Below are 24,078 nucleotides of genomic sequence, written 5' to 3' on the forward strand. Positions count from 1 at the left end.
GATTACAGGCGTGCGCAACCACACCTTGCTAATTTTTGTATTTTTAGTAAAGACCGGGGTTTCACCATGTTGAGCAGGATGGTCTTGAACTCCTGACCTCGTGATCTACCTGCCTCAGACTCCCAAAGTGCTGGGATTAGAGGCATGAGCCACTACGCCCGACGGTTTCTTTGTATGTCTTATAATTTTATTGTTGAAAACTGGACATTTGAATCTAAGAATATGGTAACACTAAGAATCAGACCCTTTTCCTTCCCTATGGTTTGCTGTTTTTATTATTTTTGTTTTACTGATTGTTGTAGGTTGTCTCTGTGCCAGGGAGCAGCCTGAGGTGTAAACTTAAGGTTTTCTCAGGTGTATTCTGCCCAATGCCTTTCCCTGAGCATATGTGGTCACTTTTTAATTGTCCCTGTATATGCAGTTGCTTTTGAATCCTCCTAGTCTTTAATGTGTGGTTTCCAAAAGGGGAAAGAGAAAAAAATGAGAATGGGGAGGGGGTGCTAGCCCTTTAAATCCTCTGGAAGTTGCAACAGTAGTCACCTACCTCTTTGTCTGTATCTCTGTGATCAGAAACAGCAATCAGAGCACAAATCTCTGATATTTGGAGGATAGTAGTGCTGGCCCCCAAAAATTGTCTGCAGGTTACTCCAGGAACCGATGCACAGCTGCCTGCCCTGGGGCTGGGTGGCTACTACTTTGCTAAGAACTGAAATTGACCAGAATTAACCACAATTGACTGACCTAGTCTTCCTGTAGAACGAGTTTGTCTAACCCATGGCCTGTGGGCTGCACACAGTCCAGGATGACTTTGAATGCGGCCCAACACAAAATCTGTAAACTTTCTTAAAACATTATGAGATTTTTTTTTAGCTCATCAGCTATCATAGTGTTAGCGTATTTTATGTGTGGCCCAAGACAGTTCTTCTTCCAGTGTGACCCAGGGAAGCCAAAACACTGGACACCCCTACTGTAGAAGTTGCAAGCCTTGAATAGACTCCAGAGTTCAAAAATAGTTACATCAGACGGATTCTGCCAATGCAGTTGTTGTTGAGGTAGGGAGATAGATTCCTGGTGCTTCCTAGTCTGCCATCTCCCCAGAATCCTCTGATATATTGTGATTTAACTAATCTTCTATTGATAATCATGTGGGTTAATTGTTTTTTTTTTTTTTTTTTTTTTTTACTATTTTATATACTACAAATGAATAAGTAAGAGATTTTTGTACATTTGTACAAACATTTTTGTAGGGCAGATTCCTAGAAGTAGAATGGCTTAACATTTAGTAAAGGCTGATTAAATGACCTACATAAAGAGTCTATCAATTCACATTTCTATCAACAATGTGTGAAACTGCTTATTTTGGAGAGTTTTAAAATTATCTTCTTTTAGTTCCTGTAATTTCTGTAAACCTTGCCAGATGGCCTGGTTATATATCACGGTCTATGACCTCATCCAGTTTTGTGGCTTCAGTACCATTCACACATTCTGAGGGATCTTTTATCTCTAGTTCAGGTTTCTCTTTTGATCCACAGAATGGATTATATTATCTTTCTCCATAAACCTGTGTTTACCTCAGGAAATAGCTGTCCTACCATGCACTGGCTCATGCCAAAAACCTGGGCTTCATATATTTGCTTACTCTTCCTTCCTTTTCCCTACATCCAACTAAATCTTAAGTCCTGTTGATTTTACCTCCTAATGATATCTTGAATTCCCCCTACCTTGGTAAGGAAATAACTTTCTGCAGTAACCTGTATTTATTTTATTTTATTTTATTTTTTTGAGACAGAGTCTTGTTCTGTTGCCCAGGATAGAGTGCAGTGCTGTAATCTTGGCTCACCGCAGCCTCTGCCTTCCAGGCTCAAGTGATTCTTGTGCCTCAGCCTCCCGAGCAGCTGGGATTACAGGTGTGCGCCATCACACCTGGCTAAATTTTTGTAGTTTTTAGTAGAGACAGGGTATCTTCATGTTGGCCAGGCTGGTCTTCAACTCCTAGCTTCAAGTGATCTGCCTGCCTTGGCCTCCCAAAGTGCTGGGATTACAGGAGTTAGCCACTGTGCCCAGGCAAATGCAGTAACTTTTAAATGGTGCCCTCTAGACTTGATCCCTCCATTCACTTCATACACCACATTACAATCTGTGATTTTTCCAAAATGCAGACCTGTTGCTATGTAACTGGCTAAGTAAATAAATACACAAATAAATAATTCCCCCCTCACCATGCAGACCTGGTTATGTTCCTCCCCTGTAGCCTTTGGGTCCCAAACCTTTACTGTCATTTCCAAAGCCTGTTGTGATCTGGCCACTTCTTTCCTGCACTCAACCCTCTAGCCTCACAATCGTGTTCACACCACCCCACTTGTGAGGAGGAAGAGGATGAGGAGTGGAGAGGGGGGAGGGGGGAGGAGGGAGGAGGAGGAGGGAGGAGGAGGAGGGGGAGGGGGGAGAAGGAGGGGGAGGGAGGAGAAGGAGGGGGGAGGAGGAGGGGGGAGGAGGAGGGGGGAGAAGGAGGGGGGAGGAGGAGGGGGAGGAGGGAGGAGGAGGGGGAGGGAGGAGAAGGAGGGGGGAGGAGGAGGGGGAGGGAGGAGGAGGAACCAGTCAAAGAGATTAAGAAGGGAGACACAAGAGAGTGGGAGTTTCTCTCACTCTCACCAATTCTTTTGGTAAAAACCAAAATAATTTGAGTGCTTGAAGGAAGATCATCTGTTGAATGCTGCTAAATCATTTTCTAATTCTTTAACAACTCTAGATGTGTACTCTCCTGCAGATTTCCAAAATAACTTCACATTTCTGCAGTCACAGAAATGATCACACTGTTTCACAGAGAGACACTAATTTGATCCCTTCGTATAGACTACTGACTCTAATAGACTGTAAGAGCCATGCTTTATTATTACACTCAAGATGCACTCAATAAAAATGATATACTGATACACATACGTGTAAGTCCTCAAAGAATTTATGTACTGTTTGGGGAAAACAGATGGTAACTGCCATTCATAACATAAAGCAGAGAGAAATCAGTCCTGGTGTAGCAGTGTAAGTAGGGTGCTATGGGAGCAGCGTGAAGCTGGAGAACGCTTCTTCAAAGGCTTGATATTTAAGTCAGGGATTGAGGAAAAGAGCAGGCTACCAAAAACTGGAGGCTTGAGGCTTTAAAAGAATAATCCTTGTACACATAAAAGAAAAGTCAGTCATTTCCACACTACAATTCTTATAAAAATGCCATGAATCCTCGGGTACAGTTTGAAAGCCCCATTCACATATCTGGTAAAATTAAAACTAAAATTGTCTTTAAAAATAAAAATGGCACAATAAAACCAGCTAATATTAATTTTTCATCCCCCTGGACGCTAAAAGATTCTAATGGAAATGAAAATGATGATATCATCTTCCAGTAATGGGGAAAAAATGAGGCTATGGACAAACACTATGTTTTGATTTATTAAACCTCAAGTGAACTTCTCTTTATCCCCCCCATAAATGATGGGTTACATCAGTTGCCAAAGTCATCTTTTTCATTAAATACTTTTGTAAATATTGTGGTCACTCTGGTTTACAGCCATCTCCTTCAGACAGTGTATCAGTGGAAAAGAATCCCCATTCCCAGCAAATGTTAAAACTACCATATGTGTAATTTTCTCATAAACCTCACGCTAAGCATGGGTTTCAGGGTTTGCAGAAGGAAAATTGTAGGGAAAAGAACTGTGGCTGTGGCTGCCTGCTTCCCAAACCCAGACCACCACACCCTACAATGTGAAAGAGAAATAACCTATGACATCTCTAATGGTCTCACTTTAAAGATAAGAAAACTGGGGCAGGGCACGGTGGCTCATGCCTGCAATCCCAGCACTTTGGGAGGCTGAGGCGAGTGGATCACCTGAGGTCAGGAGGTCAAGACCAGCCTGGCCAACATGGTGAAACCCCGTCTCTACTAAAAATACAAAAAATTAGCTGGGCGTGGTGGTGGGCGCCTGTAATCCCAGCTACTCAGGAGGCTGAGGCAGGAGAATTGCTTGAACCTGGGAGGTGGCAGTTGCAGTGAGCCGAGATCATGCCACTGCACTCCAGCCTGGGAAACAAGCGCAAAACTCGGTCTTTAAAAAAAAAAAAAAAAAAAGAGAGAAAGAAAACTGAGTTCCAGAAGAAGGGAAATGTGACTTTATGCAATACTCACTGTGAGGCAAGTGGCCTAGCTGAGATCTGAGCTCCAGTTCTGACTCTTTCACAGTGATCTGTCACCAAATTCAGGCACTCAAGCCATCTACTTTCCATCTCAAAGGCTTCTGAATACGTGTCTTTCAATGTCTGTTGTGGGGGCAAGAAGCACTGACCAGTGACTTTTCAGTTAGCCTGAAAAGTCATTTAGCTTCTGTGACACTTCAGTTTTCCTCCTCTGTAAACTGGAGGATAATAGCACACATCATTGGGTTGAAGAATTTCTTGAGACTACATGTGTACAGTGCCTAGCAAAGAACTAGGCATCTGGCAGCCAGTAGGTGCTCATTCATGCTGACTTCTTTGTTTCTCTCCCATCTGGCTCTCCCTATCATCTGGCAGGTATACCGTATGTAGGAACAGGTAAGAATCCGATTCTGCCAATAAGCATACCCAAAATGTCTACTCTTAGGTTACTTTGAAACTCTACAAAACTACTCCAATGCTGAATAACATAAATAACAATTTTAGCTTTGAATGCACACCGTTATGGTAAAAAATGACTTAATGTAGTCTTTAAGAAAAACAATTAAACTATAAATACCAAATGTGGTTTTCTTTGTACAAAGTTTCTCCTGTAATTTAAACTCTTCCTGAACTCTTGCCAGAATATTACAAGTGTTAAAACAGGTTGGTTTAGATAAGCAAAAACAATTTCCTGCTGTAGGGACATAATATAAACTCACTATATCCATCCAAGCCCAAACGTATAAAAAGCTAAATGTTAAAACCCAGACCTAAAACCAATTGTTAGGTAAATCTTGCATTTCTGCTGTTCCATGAATTATCTACAATAAGGGATATTAAAGGAACAACAAGTTTGAGGGGTTGGGGGAGGAACAGGGATGACAGTATGGCTTGTTCTTGTAGATGTGCTGAGGTAGTGCTTGGAAGAAATCAAAGCCAAGGTGACCAAATGGAAGCTGGCAATTTAAGCTGTGTATGAAGCTCAGGAAAGAGCTCAGAACTTAAAACTGGTATGTAACCCATTAGCATATATTAAAGCAATGTGATTAATGGAAGGGCTCACTTATGCTTATTTAATGAATGAAGCAGATCATGGGGGACAGCAAGAATGGGAAGAGAAGAGGGCCAAGAGGAAACCTGGGGAGCATCAACATTTAAGACATGGACGAAGGTCGTGGTGGAGGGGAACCAGTATGAGGTACTGAGAAAAAAAGTCAGGAAAGTAGAAGAGCAGATTGACTTCCAAGAATTGGGTAACCAACTTAAAAGAAAAAAAAAGACAAGGAAAAGGAAGGCTGCATAGATAGGTCTGGAGCCACTGTGACTTTTGAGACTGCAGTTTTCTGAGAGCCATAAATGCGGAAGCAGAATTGTGGTAGAATAAGGAATAAATGGAAGGTGAATACATGGAGGCATTTCCTGTAGATTACTTTGTAAATAAATGGAGTAGAGAATGGGATGAAGGAATAAAAGCAGTTTGAGGACAGCCAAACAGGATGTAGGAAGATTATTTTTGGCTGATGGATGCTTAAGTAGGCTAAGAACAGATTAAGATTATACAAACTGCCATGCTCCTGATTCAAGACAGGCTCCACAGTGACCCCACGGGCACACAGTTGCTGTCTACCACTGAACACTTGGGCTCTAATGTAATGCTAGATAGTTTAGTCTAATTAAGACTTTGCAATCAGCTTTGGGTCATGTCCAAAAGGAAGGAAACTGGGTAGTTATGGGTTCATACCCAAGACTAGATGGCAAACTTCATGATGCAACACCAAGGGATTCATGACTAAGTTTCTCATCCTTTAATGTTGATATATGATCTTTTGCTGTAATGGACAAGTTCATGGTGATGCTTTCTTCAGTCATGATATGAGAACCTACTGGCCACTCACATGTTTATCTAGTTTGTTTTTTGTTTCTGCCAAACTAGACTATGACAGATTTTTTTTTTTCTTCTATTTTCTTGCATTTTGTTTCATTTCTTTTAGAGACAGGGTCTTGCTGTGTCACTCAGGCTGGAGTGCAATGGTATAATCATAGCTCACTGCAGCCTTGAACTATTGGGCTCAAGTGACTGATCCTCCCACCTCAGCCTCCCAAGTAGCAGTGACTATAGATACGTGCCACCTTGCCCAGCTAATTTCTAAATGTTTTGCAGAGATGGGGTCTTGCTTTGTTGCTCAAGCGATCCTTGTGCTTTAGCCTTCCGAAGCGCTGGGATTACAGGCATAAGCCATTGTGCCAGGCCCAGATTGGTTTCCCTATGTTACATTTATGGTAGAGCTTCCCTTATTTCATCAGCAAAATACATTTAAAAACATAGGACAGCAGGCACGGTGGCTCATGCCTGTAATCCCAAAACTTTGGGAGGCTAAGGCAGGAGGATCACTTGAGCCCAGGAGTTCGAGACCAGCCCTGGCAACATAGTGAGACCCCCATCTCTATGAAAAAAAAATTAAAAAAAAAAATGTAGGAGATGGAGGGGATCATGGCAGACAGGAGGCAGGACTAAATTATAGCTCCAGAGAGACCAACATCCGTAGGCTTGCATTGTGAATTTTAGCTCCAGATCGACTGCAAGAACAAATTGGCAATCCCAAGAGGACCCACAGACCCTCTGAGGGAAATGGACTGCTCCTGCAGGACTCGGGAGACACCCTAACTACTGTGAGTGCCCCAAATGCAGAAGTGGGAAAGGGAGGCCCTCCTCTCCTAAACACACACCCCACTGGAGAAGCTGAAGGTCGGTTTGCAGGAGAAGTTTCCGACTTAACTTAGAGCTGAGTCAAGTTAGAGAGCCGAGTGAAATACAGGGGTAGAGGAAGCAGCAGAAAAGCCCTGGGAGCTCGTTGGGTCCCCAAGCAGCCCATTCCTGCCTGACACCACAGGGATCCATCGGGAGGGTGGCCAGAGAAGCAGGGGGTAAAACTCCACAGGGAGAAGGAATTCTCCAGCCGAACTTTGTAACAATTTGAATGGGCAAGAAGCCTTCTGGCCAGAACTGGGGAGGAGGGTGTGAATCTGGTGTGCAGACTTCAGAGGCAGGGGAAGAGCCCTTTTCTTTGGCAGCTGGGAGGCGGACAGCCTCGGGCAAGTTTTCAAGCCCCTCTTGCCCTCTGCTTGGAAACACACTTGGGGCTGTTGGGCGGTGGGGGAACTGCCCTTCAGTTTGTGTGGGAACTGGGTGAGGCCTGTGACTGCTGGCTTTCCCCCACTTCCCTGACAACCTCCATGACTCAGCAGAGGCAGCCATAATCCTCTTAGGTACACGACTCCAGTGACCTGGGAGTCTAACCCCATTCCCCACAGCAGCCGCAGCAAGACCCACCCAAGGAGAGCTCAAACACACCAAGCCCTGTCGCCACCTGATGGTCCTTTCCTATCCACCCTGGTAGCTGAAGACAAAGGGCCTACCATCTTGGGAGTTCTAGGACACTGGTCCCTTTCCACACTACTACAGCTGATGCTTTCCAGGAAGCACCACCTCTTGGCAGGAGGCCAACCAGCACAAAACTAGAGCACTAAACCACCAAAGGACCCTCATGGAGCCCACTGCACCCTCTGCCACCTCCACCAGAATGAGAGACCCATATGCGGTTCATATCACAAGACTCTATACAGACAATCCCCCGTACCAGCCTGGAGTCGGGTAGATTCGCTGGTTGGCTAGACCCAGAAGAAAGACAATAATCACTGAAGTTCGGCTCACAGGAAGCCACATCCATAGGCAAAGGAGGAGAGTACTACATCAAAGGAACACCCCGTGGGACAAAAGAATCTGAACAACAGCCTTCAGCCCTAGACCTTCCCTCTGATAGAACCTACCCAAATGAGAAGGAGCCAGAAAACCAACCCCGGTAATACGACAAAACAAGGTTCTTCAGCACTCCCCAAAAATCACACTAGTTCACCAGCAATGGATCCAAACCAAGAAGAAATCCGTGATTTACCTGAAAAAGAATTCAGGAGGTTAGTTATTAAGCTAATCAGGGAGGGACCAGAGAACGGCGAAGCCCAAAGCAAGGAAATCCAAAAAAATGATACAAGAAGTGAAGGGAAAAATATTCAATGAAATAGATAGCTTAAAGAAAAAACAATACAAAATTTAGGAAACTTTGGACACACTTTTAGAAATGCGAAATGCAGGCCAGGCACGGTGGCTCACACCTGTAATCCCAGCACTTTGGGAGGCCGAGGTGGGTGGATCATGAGGGCAGGAGATCGAGACCATCCTGGCCAACATGTTGAAACCCCGTCTCTACTAAAAAAAATACAAAAATTATCCCAGCACTTTGGGAGGCCGAGACGGGCGGATCACGAGGTCGGGAGATCGAGACTATCCTGGCTAACACGGTGAAACCCCATCTCTACCAAAAAATACAAAAAATTAGCCAGGCGAGGTGGTGAGCGCCTGTAGTCCCAGCTACTTGGGAGGCTGAGGCAGGAGAATGGCGTGAACCCGGGAGGCGGAGCTTGCAGTGAGCTGAGATCCGGCCACTGCACTCCAGCCTGGGCCACAGAGCGAGACTCTGTCTCAAAAAAAAAAAAACAAAAAAAAACAAAAAAAAAACCCAAAAATACAAAAATTAGTCGGGTGTGGTGGTACATGCCTGTAGTCCCAGCTACTCGAGAGGCTGAGGCAGCAGAATTGCTTGAACCCGGAAGGCGGAGGTTGCAGTGAGACGAGATTGCACCACTGCACTCCAGACTGGCGACAGAGCGAGACTCTGTCTCCAAAACAACAACAACAACAACAAAAATGCGAAATGCTCTGGAAAGTCTCAGCAATGGAACTGAAGAAGTAGAAGAAAGAAATTCAGAGCTCAAAGACAAGGTCTTTGAATAAACCCAGTCCAACAAAGACAAAGGAAAAAGAATAAGAATATAAGAACAAAGCCTCCAAGAAGTCTGGGATTATGCTAAACGACCAAACCTAAGAATAACTGGTGTTCCTGAGGAGGAAGAGAATTCTAAAAGCTTGAAAAACATATTTGGGGGAATAATTGAGGAAAACTTCCCCAGCCTAGCTAGAGGGCCAGATAACCAAATACAAGAAGCACAAAGAAAACCTGGGAAATTCATCGCAAAAAGATCTTTGCCTAAGGCACATTGTCATCAGGTTATCCAAAGTTAAGATGAAGGAAAGAATCTTAAGAGCTGTGAGACAGAAGCACCGGGTAACCTATAAAGGAAAACTTATCACATTAATAGCAGATTTCTCAGCAGAAACCCTAAAAGCTAGAAGGGATTGGGGCCCTACTCCTCAAACAAAACAATTATCAGCCAAGAATTTTGTATTCCGCGAAACTCAGCGTCACATGTGAGGGAAAGATAGTTGTTTTCAGACAAACAAATGCTGAGAGAATTCGCCATTACTAAGCCACCACTACAAGACCTGCTAAAAGGAACTCTAAATCTTGAAACAAGTCCTGGAAATACATGACAATGGAATCTCTTTAAAGCATAAATCACACAGGACCTATAAAACAAAAATACAAGCTAAAAAGCAAAAAACAAAAAACCCACAAAGTACACAGGCAACAAAGAGCAGGATGGATGCAATGGTAAATGGACTAAGTGCTCCACTTAAAAGATACAGAACAGCAGAGTAGATAAGAACTCACTAACCAACTATCTGTTGCCTTCAGGAGACTCACTTAACACATAAGGACTCATATACACTTAAAATAAAGGGGTAGAAAAAGGCATTTCATGCAAATAGACACCAAAAGCGAGCAAGGGTAGCTATTCTTATATCAGACAAAACAAACTTTAAAGCAACAGCGGTTAAAAGAGACAAGGAGGGACATTATATAATGGTAAAAGGCCTTGTCCAACAGGAAAATACCGTAATTCTAAATATATACGCACCTAACAACACTGGTGCTCCCAAATTTATAAAACAATTAGTAATAGACCTAAGAAATGAGATAGACAGCAACACAGTAATAGTGGGGAATTTCAGTACTTGTTCTAATACCTTGGAACAAATGGATTAACAGATATATATACAGAACATTTCATCCATCAACTGCAGAACACACATTCTATTCAAGAGCACATGGAACTTTCTCCAAGACAGACCATATGATAGGTCATAAAATGAGCCTCAATAAATTTTTAAAAATTGAAATTATATCCAACACTCTCTTAGACCACAGTGGAATAAAATTGGAAATCAATTCCAAAAGGAAACTTCAAAACCATGTAAATACATGGAAATTAACCTGCTCCTGAATGAGCACTGGGTCAAAACTGAAATCAAGATGGAAATTTAAAAATTCTTCTAACCGAATGACAATAATGACACAACCTATCAAAACCTCTGGGATATAGCAAAGGTCGTGCTAAGAGGAAAGTTCACAGCCCTAAACACCTACATCAAAAAGTCTGAAAGAGCACAGACAATCTAAGGTCACAACTCAAGGAACTAGAGAAATAAGAACAAACCAAACACAAACCCGGCAGAAGAAAGGAAATAACCAAGATCAGAGCAGAATTAAATGAAACTGAAACATAAACAAAAAAAATTAAAAATGATAAATGAAACAAAAAGCTAGTTCTTTGAAAAGATAAATAAAATTGATAGACCATTAGCAAGATTAACCAAGAAAAGAAGAGAGAAAATCCAAATAACTTCACTAAAAAATACAACAGGAGACATTACAACTGACTCCACTCAAATACAAAAGATCATTCAAGGCTACTATGAATACCTATACACACATACAACGGAAAACCTAGAAGAGATGAATAAGTTCCTGGAAAAATACAATCTTCCTAGCTAAAATCAGGAAGAATTAGATAACCTGAACAGACCAGTAACAAGCAGCAAGACTGAAATGGTAATTAAAAAATTACTGGCCGGGTGCAGTGGTTCATGCCTGTAATCCCAGCACTTTGGGAGGCTGAGACGGGTAGATCACCTGAGGTCAGGAGTTCAAGACCAGCCTAGCTAACATGGTGAAATCCCGTTTCTACTAAAAATAGCCAGGCGTGGTGGTACGCATCTGTAATCCCAGCTACTCGGGAGGCTGAGGTAGGAGAATTGCTTGCACCTGGGAGGCGGAGGTTGCAGTGAGCCGAGATCGCACCATTGTACTCCAGCCTGGGCAACAAGAGTGAAACTCCATTAAAAAAAAAAAAAAAATTGCCAACCAAAAAAAGTCCAAAACCAGATGGATTCACAGCAGAATTCTACCAGACATTCAAAGAAAAATTGGTACCAATCCTTTTCACACTATACCAAAAGATAAAGAAGGAACCTTCCCTAACTCATTCTATGAAGCCAGCATCACCTTAATATTAAAACCAGGAAAGGACACAACAACAACAACAAACAATACAGACCAATATCCTTGATGGACATTGATACTAAAATCAGTAACAAAATACTAGGTAACTGAAGGCTGGGCGCAGTGGCTCACGCCTGTAATCTCAGTACTTTGGGAGGCCGAGGCGGGTGGATCACGAGGTCAGGAGTTAGAGACCAGCCTGGCCAACATGGTGAAACCCCATTTCTACTAAAAAAACAAAAATTAGCTGGGTGCAGTGGCAGGTGCCTATAATCTCAGCAGTTTGGGAGGCTGAGGCAGGAGAACTACTTGAAGCCGGGAGGTGGAGGTTGCAGGAAGCCAAGATCGTGCCACTGCACTCCGGCCTGGGTGACAGATCAAGACTCCATCTTGGAAAAGAAAACAAAACAAAAGCACAAAATACTAGCTAATAGAATCCCACAACATATCAAAAAGATAATCCACCATGATCAAGTAGGTTTCATACCAGTGATGCAGGGATGGTTTAACATATGCAAGTCAATAAACATAATACACCACATAAGCAGAATTAAAAACAACAGCAGGGCGCAGTGGCTAACGCCTGTAGTCCCAGCACTTTGGGAGGGTGAGGGGGGTGGATCACCTGAGGTCAGAAATTCAAGACCAGACTGATCAAAATGCTGAAACCCCATCTCCACTAAATACAAAAACTTAGCTGGGAGTGGTGGCACATGCCTGTAATCCCAGCCACTTGGGAAGCTGAGGCAGGAGAATCACGAACCTGGGAGGCAGAAGTTGCAGTGAGCCAAGATTGCTCCACTGCACTCCAGCCTGGGCAACAAGGGTGAAACTCTGTCTCAAGACAAGAAAGAGGAGAGGAGAGGAGAGGAGAGGAGAGGAGAGGAGAGGAGAGGAGAGGAGAGGAGAGGAGAGAGGAGAGGAAGAAGGAAGGAGGAAGAAGGAAGAAAGGAAGGAAGGAAGGAAAGAAAGAAGGAAGGAAAGAAGGAAGTAAAGAAGGAAGGAAAGAAGGAAAGAAGGAAGGAAAGAAGGAAGGAAAGAAGGAAAGAGAAAGAAAGAATTAAAAACAAAAATCACATAATCTCAACAGATGCAGAAAAAACATTCGACAAAATCCAGCATCCCTTTATGATTAAAACTCTCAGCAAAATCGGCATACAAGGGACATACCCAAATGTAATAAAAACCATATGACAAACCCACAGCCAACATAATACTGAATGGGGAAAAGTTGAAAGCACTCTCTCTGAGAATTGGAACGAGACAAGGAGGCCCACTCTCACCACTCCTCTTCAACATAGTACTGGAAGTCCTAGCCAGAGCAATCAGACAAGAGAAAGAAAGGGCGTCCAAATTGGTAAAGAGGAAGTCAAACTGTCACTGTTTGCTGATGATATGATCGTTTACCTTGAAAACCCTAAGGACTCCTCCAGAAAGCTCCTAGGACTGATCAAAGAATTCAGCAAAGTTTCCAGATACAAGATTAATGTATACAAATCAGTAGCTCTTCTATAGACTAACAGGGACCAGGTGGAGAATTAAATCAAGAACTCAACCCCTTTTACAATAACTGCAATAAAATAAAATAAAATATTTAGGAATATACCCAACCAAGGAGTCGAAAGACCTCTACAAGGAAAACTACAAAATGCTGCTGAAAGAAATCACAGATGACACAAACAAATGGAAACACATCCCATGCTCATGGATGGTAGAATCAATATTGTGAAAATGACCATACTGCCAAAAGCAATCTACAAATCCAATGCAATTCCCCTCAAAATACCACCATCCTTCTTCACAGAATTAGAAAAAACAATTCTAAAATTCACATGGAACCAAAAAAGAGCCCACACAACCAAAGTAAGACTAAGCAAAAAGAACAAATCTGGAGGCATCACATTACCTAATTTCAAACTATAATATAAGGCCACAGTCACCAAAACAACATAGTACCAGTATAAAAATAGGCATATAGACCAATGGAACAGAAAAGGCAACCCAGAAATAAACGCAAATACTTACAGCCAACTGATCTTCGACAAAGCAAAAACATGAAGCGGGGAAAGGACACCCTTTTCAACAAATGGTGCTGAGATAATTGGTGAGCCACATGCAGGAGAATAAAACTGGATCCTCGTCTCTTATCTTATACAAAAATCAACTCAAGATGGATTAAAGACTTAAACCTAAGACCTGAAACTATAAAAATTCTAGAAGATAACATTGGAAAAACCCTTGTAGACATTGGCTTAAAAAAAAAGAAAAAATAATAAAAAGAAAAAGAAAAAAAGAAGAAAAAAATAAAATAAATAAGTAGACATTGGCCTAGGCAAGGATTTCATGACCAAGAACCCAAAAGGAAATGCAATAAAAACAAAGATAAATAGCTGGGACCTAATTAAACTAAAGAGCTTTTGCATGGCAAGAGGAACACTCAACAGAGTAAACAGACAACCTACCGAGTGGGAGAAAATCCCCACAATCTATACATCTGACAAAGCACTAATATCCAGAATCTACAACGAACTCAAACAAATCAGGAAGAAAAAAAACAAACAATCCTATCAAAAAGTGGGCCAAGGACATGAATAGACAATTTTCAAAAGAAGATATACAAATGGTCAGTAAACATATGAAAAAACGCTCAACATCACTAATAATCAGAGAAATGTAAATCAAAACCACAATGTGATACCACCTTACTCCTACAATAATGGCCATAATCAAAAAATCAAAAAACAGTTGATGTTGGCATGGATGTGGTGAACAGTGCTGGTGGGAATGGAACCTAGTGCAGCCACTATGAAAACGGTGTGGAGATTCCTTAAAGAACTAAAAGTAGAACCACCATTTGATCCAGCAGTCCCACTACTGGGTATCTACCTAGAGGAAAGGAAGTCACTATTCAAAAAAGATACTTAGACATGCATGTTTATAGCAGCACAACTCACAACTGCAAAATCATGGAACCAACCCAAATGCCCATCAATCAACGAGTGGATAAAGAAACTGTGGTGTGTGTGTGTGTATACCATATCATATATATACTTACACACACACACACCATATCAAATATATATATATTCCATATATATATAATACTATGGAGCCATAAAAAGGAATGAATTAACAGCATTTGCAGTGACCTGGATGAGACTGGAGACTATTATTCTAAGTGAAGTTACTTAGGAATGGAAAACCAAACATCGTATGTTCTTACTGATATGTGGGAGCTAAGCTATGAGGATGCAAGGGCATAAGAATGATACAATGGACTTTGGAGAGTTGTGGGGAAGAGTGGGAGGGGATGAGGGATAAAAGACTACAAATAGGGTGCAGTGAATACTGCTCAGGTGATGGTACACCAAAATCTCACAAATCACCACTAAAGAACTTACTCATGTAACCAAATACCATCTGTACCCCAATAACTTATGGAAAAATAAAACAATAAAATAAAATAAAATAAGCCAGGTGTGGTGGTATGTGCCCGTAGTCCCAGATATTTGGCAGGCTAAGGTGAGAGGATTGTTTCAGCCTGAGAGGTTGAGGCTACAGTAAGCCGTGGTTGTGCCACTACAGTCCAGCTTGGGTGACAGAGCAAGACCGTGTCTCAAAAATCAAAAAAAAAGCATAGGACATCATTTTGGGGAAGTATGCTATATCACAATAAGACCTCTATACCTAACACCTTACTATATAACAGTACTATGTATTTCTCGCCCAAATTTTTTTGCCTGAAACTATGGCTTCCACTCATGATAATTCCTGGCTTCCAATCCCAGCATCACACTTAAACTTGGACAAGAGGGGTTTGTGACATGGGCTCCGCTTGGCCACTAAGCAAGATGTCTATGTGCCACAGTCACCTCCCCAGGAAATGCTCTGAGTATCTGGCAGCCTGGAATTCTCTGCCCAAATAACTTTGTTTCCAGGGCTTATGCATTCCTCTTCCCTGGCTCTGTCACCCTGAAGACAGACAACACTGCGTGTGCAGGCAATCCCAGGGCCAGAGGGTAGCTGCTCATATAGAGCTGGGGAAAGGGCCTGGAGGCACAAACATGTCATGACATAGGGTAGAAAAGTGTGGTGGGCTGTGTACTGGCTCCTTCCTGAGCCACCATGTTTTGGTGTAAGTGAATCCTGAGGAGTTCAGGATTCTAAATTGGAACCTGGCCTTCCAGATTGTTATGAAGGATACTTTTCAAGATAAGAGAATAAAACATAATTTATTTAACTGCTTGTTGACTTGAGGTGTAACTTTTACACATTTGGAATATCATATATGAACCTTCATTTGTACTCTTGCCTCAACCCCTACATCCCTTCACATGCACAGCTATCTAGAAATACTTCCAGCCTCCCGGACTGAATATTACTGCAGCAGGACAGGAAATCAAACAAAGTCTAAACAAAAAAATAACAGGTCTCAAGAAAACTTGTTATATCAAATGTCATATCTTACAGTCTAATTCTCAAAAACAAAAGAAACTGAACGATTTCATTAGATTATACCCTCTTACCAAGACTTCAGCACCCAGCATCCTCCAGTGATACCACTTTTTTTATTATTTTATTTTTTTTTGAGACAGAGTCTCGCCCTGTCACCCAGGCTGGCATGCAGTGGCGCGATCTCGGCTCACTACAAGCTCCGCCTCTCAGGTTCAAGTGACTCTCCTGCCTCAGCCTCCTGAGTAGCTGGGACTACAGGTGCACGCCACCACGCCTGGCTAATTTTTTGTATTTTTAGTAGAGACGGGGTTTCACCATCTTTGCCAGGATGGTCTCGATCTCCTGACCTCATGATCCGCCCGCCGCCCGCCGCCCGCCTCAGCCTTCCAAAGTGCTGGGATTACAGGCGTGAGCCACCACGCCCGGCCCAATGACACCGTTTGTTCAAATGAGTTTGTTTCCACTTCTAGACTGAATGCAGGGGAATCCATCAATGTGTCCTGTCTCTGATATCATGCTGAGTACAGAGATTCAACGTCTGTTTTAGTCACCTGCGACTTCAAGGAAAGGCTCCAGACGCTAGTGGCTTGGAAGAACTATGGATGGAAGAACCAGACCCAGAATCCAGCCTGTAACTGTACTGTACTTTGTCCACATTGGCCATTATTACTAAGCCTGGCTCCTGAACAAACTTTGCTCAGGGAGTAAGAGAAGTGCTCAGAGACAGAACGTACATCTATGTTCTCCACTGCCTAAGAAAACTATCTTAGGGAGGCAGAATCAAAGCAGCACAGACCCTATTGATAAAATGATATCTAGTCCAGTGTCTGGGAAATTCCTTTGGCAAAATTCTCAATAGAATGTCATCTAGTTTTTTTTTTTTTTTTTTGAGACGGAGTCTCGCTCTGTCACCCAGGCTGGAGTGCAGTGGCCAGATCTCAGCTCACTGCAAGCTCCGCCTCCTGGGTTTATGCCATTCTCCTGCCTCAGCCTCCCAAGTAACTGGGACTAAGGCGCCCGCCACATCGCCCGGCTAGTTTTTTTGTATTTTTTTTAGTAGAGACTGGGTTTCACCGTGTTAGCCAGGATGGTCTCGATCTCCTGACCTTGTGATCCACCCGTCTCGGCCTCCCACAGTGCTGGGATTACAGGCTTGAGCCACTGCGCCCGGCCTATTTTTTTTTTTTTTTTTGAGATGGAGTCATGCTCTCTCGCTCAGGCCGGAGTGCAGTGGCGTGATCTTGGCTCACTGTAACCTCCGCCTCCTGGGTTGAAGCGATTCTCCTGCCTCAACCTCCTGAGTGGCTGAGACTACAGGCATGCGCCACAATGCCCAGCTACTTTTCATATTTTTAGTAGAGTCGGGGTTTCACCATGCTGGCCAGGCTGGTCTCGAACTCCTAACATCAAGTGAGCCACCCGCCTCAGCCTCCCAAAGTGCTGGAATTACAGGCATGAGCCACTGGGTCGGCTTCATCTAGTTTTTACTCAACTCATTCTTGTCCTGTGGCCCTGGCACCTCATTAAGTAGCTCAGCTGGACAGATTTGGTTATGAGAAAGTTTGTTCTTTTTCTAATTAAGCCCAAATCAGCCTGCTTGTAGTTTCTGTCCATTGATTCTAGTTCTAGTCTCTAGAGCACAACAGAACAAGTCCATAGCCTATTTTCCTATGAGTGGTCTGTTTGGTCTCTTCTCTGTCTCCCTCCGCAGTTTCCTGAAACCATTCACGTGAGAAAATCGAGTAGCTACACGTGAATGAGTATTTTGCTCTCTTTCTGTGCCACTGTCGGTTGTTTATCCTTCCATCACTACCAAATTGCCTTAATTACTGTAGCTTGTTTATATTCAGTGTTGACATTTGGGATAGAAAGTCTTATAACCTTGTTCTTCTTCAGGAATGTCTTGGCTTTTCTTTGGCCTTTACATTTCCCTATAGAGTTTAGAATTTGTCAAGTTCTAGCGCACACACACACACACACGTGAACTGCTAGGATTTTGATTTGAATTTCACCAACTCTAAGATCAGTGTAAGGACAAATGTTATCTCTGCAACACTGAATGTTCCACTCACTGAGTATGGTATCTCCCAATTCCCATATTTAAGCTTTAATTTCTCTCAAAATTTTATAATTTTCTCTGAGGATATCTTGCTTATTTTTTGTTACTTTTATTCTTAACTACTCGATATTTACACATCTTTTCTTTAACTTCATTATCTCACTATATAAAGACACAATTATTTTTTAATTTCTAGTCAATATAACTTGTTTTTATTAAAATATATTTCCAATCTGATAGTTGATGTACTGCATTTGTGTTGTTTTGCCCAACATCAGTGATCACATGCAGTAATAAAATGTTTAATATCCTGGCAAGTATGGGGTGGACAGGCCCCTAATTGGGACTCTCACATTTCAGGTGTCCTTCTCTTCCCTTTGCTGAGCTGAAATAATGATTTTGTCTTAATCCTAATGAATTTGACGGGCATCAATTTTCACATTAATTTACCGTCTGATCTTCTTTGAAGCAGAGCTCCATTGAGCAGAGAAAGTACCAGCAAGAGAGCTTTCATGATGCCAAAGCAGGGGAAGACCCCACAAAGCAGAACCATCAGCATGGTGGGTTACACAGAGAGGACCATGAACCTTCCTAGTGACACACATGCAGCAGCACTCTGGACCTCTGGGAGGCTGTTTATTTTTACTGAACGATTTCATTAGATTATTCCCTCTTACCAAGACTTCAGCACCCAGCATCATCCAATGACACTTTTTTCTTTTTTTTTTTTTTTTTGAGACAGAGTCTCGCTCTGTCACCCAGGCTGGAGTGCAGTGGTGCAATCTCAGCTCACTGCAACCTCCGCCTCCGGGTTCAAGTGACTCCTGCCTTAGCCTCCCGAGTAGCTAAGATTATTTAAAGTGTTATTTAAAAATAAACACTATTTATTTTTATATATTAATTGTGTGTCTGGAAAACTCTAAAGATAATTTTAGTAATTAATCTGAATTTTTACATACACATCCACATAATCTGGGAATAGTAACAGTTTTTTTTCTTCCTTTACTTCTCTTTTCCCATAAGAAAATGAAGGAAAAACTGTTTCTCTTCTTTTTCTTGCTTTACCACACTGGCCAGGGCCTTCAGTGGGCATCACTGTTTTGTTCTCAGAAAGGGAAAACTGTCCATATTTCACCATTTAAAAAAATAACAGCTTTCTCGAGATATAATTTACACACCATAAAATGCATACTTTAAAATATACAATTCTGTGGTTTTTAGTATATTCCTAGTTAGGGCCATCACCACTATTTTTAGAACATTTTAGTCACTCCATAAAGAAACCCTGTACCCATTAACAGTCATTCCCTATCTTCTTACCCCCTTCATTTCAGGCAACCACTAATGTACTTTCTCAATGGATTTGTCTATTTTGGACATTTCATACAAATGAAATCATTCAATATGTGGTCTTCTGTGACTGGCTTCTTTTACTGCATGTAATGTTTTTGAGGTTCATCTACGTGGTGACACATTCAGCATGTGTCACTATGACATTCCTTTTTATTACCAAATAATATTCCCTTGTATGGATATGCAGCATTTTGTGCATGCATTCATCAGTTGATAAACATTAGGTTGTTTCTAAATATTAGCTGTTGTGAATAGTGTAGCTATGAACAATTAATGCTCAAGTTTTCACGTGGACTTATGTATGTTTTCACTTCTCTTGGGGACATAGCTAGCAGTTGAAGTATGTTGTTTTTTTGTAGATGATCTGTCAGACTAAAGATGTTCCTTATATTCCTAGTATGGTAAACATTTGCTTTCTTTATTCTTTTCAAAACACCAATGGCTGTTGAATTTCATCAAACTTTTTTTTTTTTGGCATCTGTTAAGATGATCACAAAGTGTTTGGACTTTTACACTTAAATTAAGCCGCTAGTTCTTGAATAAACCCAGTATAGTCATAATATATTATTTATATATTGTTGGATTTGGTCTGCTTATATGTATTTTAAAATCTCTATTCATTAGTGAGACTGACCTGTGAAATTTTCCTTTCTTGTAATGTCCCTGTCAGTTTGTAATATAGTTATGCTGGTCTTAAAAACCCGGTAGAATTCATTTGTGAAGAATATAGAGACCTGTGGTATTATTTCTTGTGGGACGGTTTGCAATTATGGACTCAATGTCCTCAATAGTTATAGACAATTTGGATTTTCTGATTCTTCTTGTGACAATTTTGTTAAGTTGTGTTTTTTCAGGAAATTATTCATGTAATCTAAATATATCAATGTACTGGCATAAAATTGTTCATAATATGTTCTTACTTTCCTTTAAATGCTTTAAAGAATTTGTAAGCTGGATGTGGTGGCTCACACTGGTAATCCCAGTACTCTGGGAGGCTGAGGCAGGTGGATCACCTGAGGTCAGGAGTTTGAGACTAGCCTGACCAACATGGTGAAACCACATCTCTACTAAAAATACAAAAAAAAAAAAATAGCTGGGCGTGGTGGCATGTGCCTGTACTCCCAGCTAGTCCGGAGGCTGAGGCAGGAGAATTGCTTGAACCCAGGAGGCAGAGGTTGCAGTGAGCCGAGATTGCGCCACTGCACTCCAGCCTGGGCAACAATGGTGAAACTCCATCTCAAAAAAAAAAAAAAAAAAAATTGTGGTGGTAGCAGTTTGTCTAGTCCTCACATTGGTGAACCACGCTTTCTCCCTTTTTTTCATACATCAGTCTTGCTATAGCTTCTACTAGTTTTGTTTTTTAAAAAACAACTTTGGAATGCAGAATATTTGACAAAATTCAACACCTTTCATGATATTAAAAAAAAAAAAATCCTCAACAAATTAGCTATATAAAGAATGTACCTCAACATAAATAAAGGCCATTTATTTATTTTTTTGAGACGGAGTCTTGCTCTGTCACCCAGGCTGGAGTGCAGTGGTGCAACTGTGGCTCACTGCAACCTCTGCCTCCAAGGTTTAAGCGATTCTCATGCCTCAACCTCCCAAACAGCTGGGTTTACAGGCATGTGCCAGCACGCCTGGCTAATTTTTGTATTTTTAGTAGAGACGGGGTTTTGTCAAGTTAACCAGGCTGGCCTCGAACTCTTGACCTCAAGTGATGCACCTGACTCAGCCTCCCAAAGTGCTGGGATTATATGCGTGAGCCACCACGCCAAGCCCAATACAGGTCATTTATGACAAGTGCACAGTAAGTATGTCATACTTAACAATGAAAAGCTGAAAGCTTTTCCTCTAAGATCAGGAATGAGACAATGGTGCTGACTCACGCAACTTCTATTCAACATAAAACTAGAAGTCCTAGCCACAGCAATTAGATAAGAGAAAGAAATAAAAAATATCCAAAATGGAAAGGATAAAGTTGCATTTTCTCTGTTTGCACATGATATCTTATATAGAGAAAATTCTAAAGACTCCACCAAAAAACTGTTAGAACTGATAAACGAATTCAATAAAGTTTGCAAAATACAAAATCAACATACAAAAATCAGTAGCTTTTCTATATACTAACTAAACTACATGAAAAAGAAATCAAGAAAATTTACAATAGCTACATAATAATAAAATACTTAAGAATAAACATAGCCAAGGAGGAGAAAGATCTCTACACTGAAACCTATAAATCGCTGATGAAATAAACTTAAGACATAAGTAAATGAAAAGATACCTCTTGTTCATGGATTAGAAGCGTTAATATTGTTAGAATGACTATACTACCCAAAGTGTTCTACAGATTTTATGTAATTCCTATCGAAATTTCAACATGTTTTTCAATGTCATTCTTAACAGAAACAGAAAAACAATCATAAAATTCAAAAGGAATCACAAAAGACCCTGAGTAGCCAATGCAATCCCTTTTTTTTTTTTTTTTTTGAGACAGGGTTTTACTCTGTCACCCAGGCTGAAGTGCAGTGGTGAGATCTCGGCTCACTGCAACCTCCACCTCCCAGATGCAAGTGATTCTTCTGCCTCAGCCTCCAGAGTAGCTGAGACTACAGGTGTGTACCACCATGCCCAGCTAATTTTTGTATTTTTTGATAGAGATGGGATTTCACCATGTTGGCCAGGCTGGTCTTGAACTCCTGACCTCAAGTGATCCACCTGCCTTGGCCTCCCAAAGTGCTTGGATTACAGGTGTGAGCCACCATGCTGGCACCAATGCCATCTTGATCAAAGAAAACAAAGTTGGAGGCATTATACCACCTGACATCAAAATATACTACAAAGCTATAGTAGTCCAAACAGCATAGTATTGGCATAAAAACCGACAGAGACCAATGGAACAGAATAAGAGCCAAGAAATAAATCCATGCATTTGGCCGGGCACGGTGGCTCAAGCCTGTAATCCCAGCACTTTGGGAGGCTGAGACGGGCGGATCACGAGGTCGGGAGATCGAGACCATCCTGTCTAACACGGTGAAACCCTGTCTCTACTAAAAATACAAAAAACTAGCCGGGCGTAGTGGCGGGCGCCTGTAGTCCCAGCTACTTGGGAGGCTGAGGCAGGAGGATGGCGAGAACCCGGGAGGCGGAGCTTGCAGTGAGCCGAGATCGCGCCACCGCACTCCAGCCTGGGTGACTGAGCAAGACTCCATCTCAAAAAAAAAAAAAAAAAAAAAAATCCATGCATTTACAGTGAACTGGTTTTTGACAAAAGTGCCAAGAGACACAATGGGGAAAGAAGTTTCTTCAATAAATGGTGCTGAGAAAACTGGATATCCACATGTAAAAGAATGAAGTTGATCCTTATCTCACACCATAAACAAAAATCAACTCAAAATAGATTAATGAATTAAATGTAAGAACTATAAATGATGAAACTACTAGAAGAAAACATAGGGAGCCAGGCACGGTGGCTCACGCCTGTAATCCCAGCACTTTGGGAGGCTGAGGCGGGTGGATCACGAGGTCAGCAGATCGAGACCATCCTGGCCAACATGGTGAAACCCTGTCTCTACTAAAATACATAAAATTAGCTGGGTGAGGTGGTGCATGCCTATAGTCCCAGCTACTGGGGAGGCTGAGGCAGGGGAATTACTTGAACCTGGGAGGCAGAGACTGCAGTGAGCCAAGAACATGCCACTGCACTATAGCCTGGCGACAGAGCAGGACTCCATCTCAAAAAAAAAAAAAAAAAAAAGAAAAGAAAACACAGGGGAAATGCTCTATGGTATTGGTTTAGGCAATGATTTTTTGAACATAATCCCAAAAGCACAGGCAACAAAAGCAAAAATAGACATATGGGATTATATCAAATTAAGAAATATCTACACAGCAAAGGAAATAATCAAGAGAGTTAAGGGAAAACCTACAAAATGGGAGAAAATATTTGCCAACTATATATCTAATAAGGAGATAATATCCAAAATATATAAGGAACTCAACTAAATAGCAAGAAAACAAATAACCCAATCAAAAAAATAGGCAAAGGACTTGAGAATACATCTCCCTTTAAGAGAAGAGCCATTATATAAAACTGTATGGAGGTTCCTCAAAAATTTAAAAAGTAGAATTACCAGATGATCTAACAATCCCACTAATCTCAAAGGGAATAAAATCACAGGCTGGGTGCAGTGGCTCATGCCTGTAATCCCAGCACTTTGGGAGGCTGAGGTGTGTGGATCACGAGGTCAGGAGTCATGAGATGTCTATTATCTCTTTTCACTTCATTCAACAGGTTTAAAATGAAAAATATTTTGAAAAATAAAATGAAAATTATTTATGTTCTTTTAGGACTTAAAAATTAAGAATAGTATTTTCAAACCAATTTATACTTCTGTTGAACACAGATTAAAATTTTGGTGAAACCCCATCTCTATTAAAAATACAAAAATTAGCTAGGTGTGGTGGTGGAAGCTTGTAATCCCAGCTACTCATGAGGCTGAGGCAGGAGAATCACCTGAACCAGGGAGGTGGAGGTTGCAGTGAGCCAAGATTGTGCCACTGTACTCTAGCCTAGGTGACCGTCTCAAAAAAAAAAAAAAGGAAACAAAATCAGTATGTTAAAGAGACAACTGAACTCCCATGTTTACTGCAGCATTATTCACCAGAGCCAGGATATGGAATCAACCTAAGTGTCCATCAGCGAATGAATAAAGAAAATGTATA

At 41.6% G+C, this 24,078-nt stretch overlaps 1 protein-coding gene across 4 annotated transcripts in view; it reads right to left on the reverse strand.

Annotated features, from left to right (window-relative positions):
- Window positions 1-24,078, reverse strand: part of CENP (centromere protein P) — a 275,211-nt gene that overhangs the window by 41,971 nt on the left and 209,162 nt on the right. For 2 of the 4 annotated variants that reach the window (XR_011612320.1, XR_011612321.1), the window contains exon 6: window positions 4,178-4,308. The exons of the other annotated variants lie outside the window; for them this stretch is intronic. The gene's annotated coding sequence lies outside the window, so the exon portion shown is untranslated. The remainder of the gene's footprint in view (window positions 1-4,177; window positions 4,309-24,078) is intronic. 4 annotated transcript variants of the gene reach the window in all.

The sequence above is a fragment of the Macaca nemestrina genome, chromosome 14 (assembly GCF_043159975.1).
Source record: "Macaca nemestrina isolate mMacNem1 chromosome 14, mMacNem.hap1, whole genome shotgun sequence".
NCBI classification, from domain to species: Eukaryota; Metazoa; Chordata; class Mammalia; order Primates; family Cercopithecidae; genus Macaca; species Macaca nemestrina.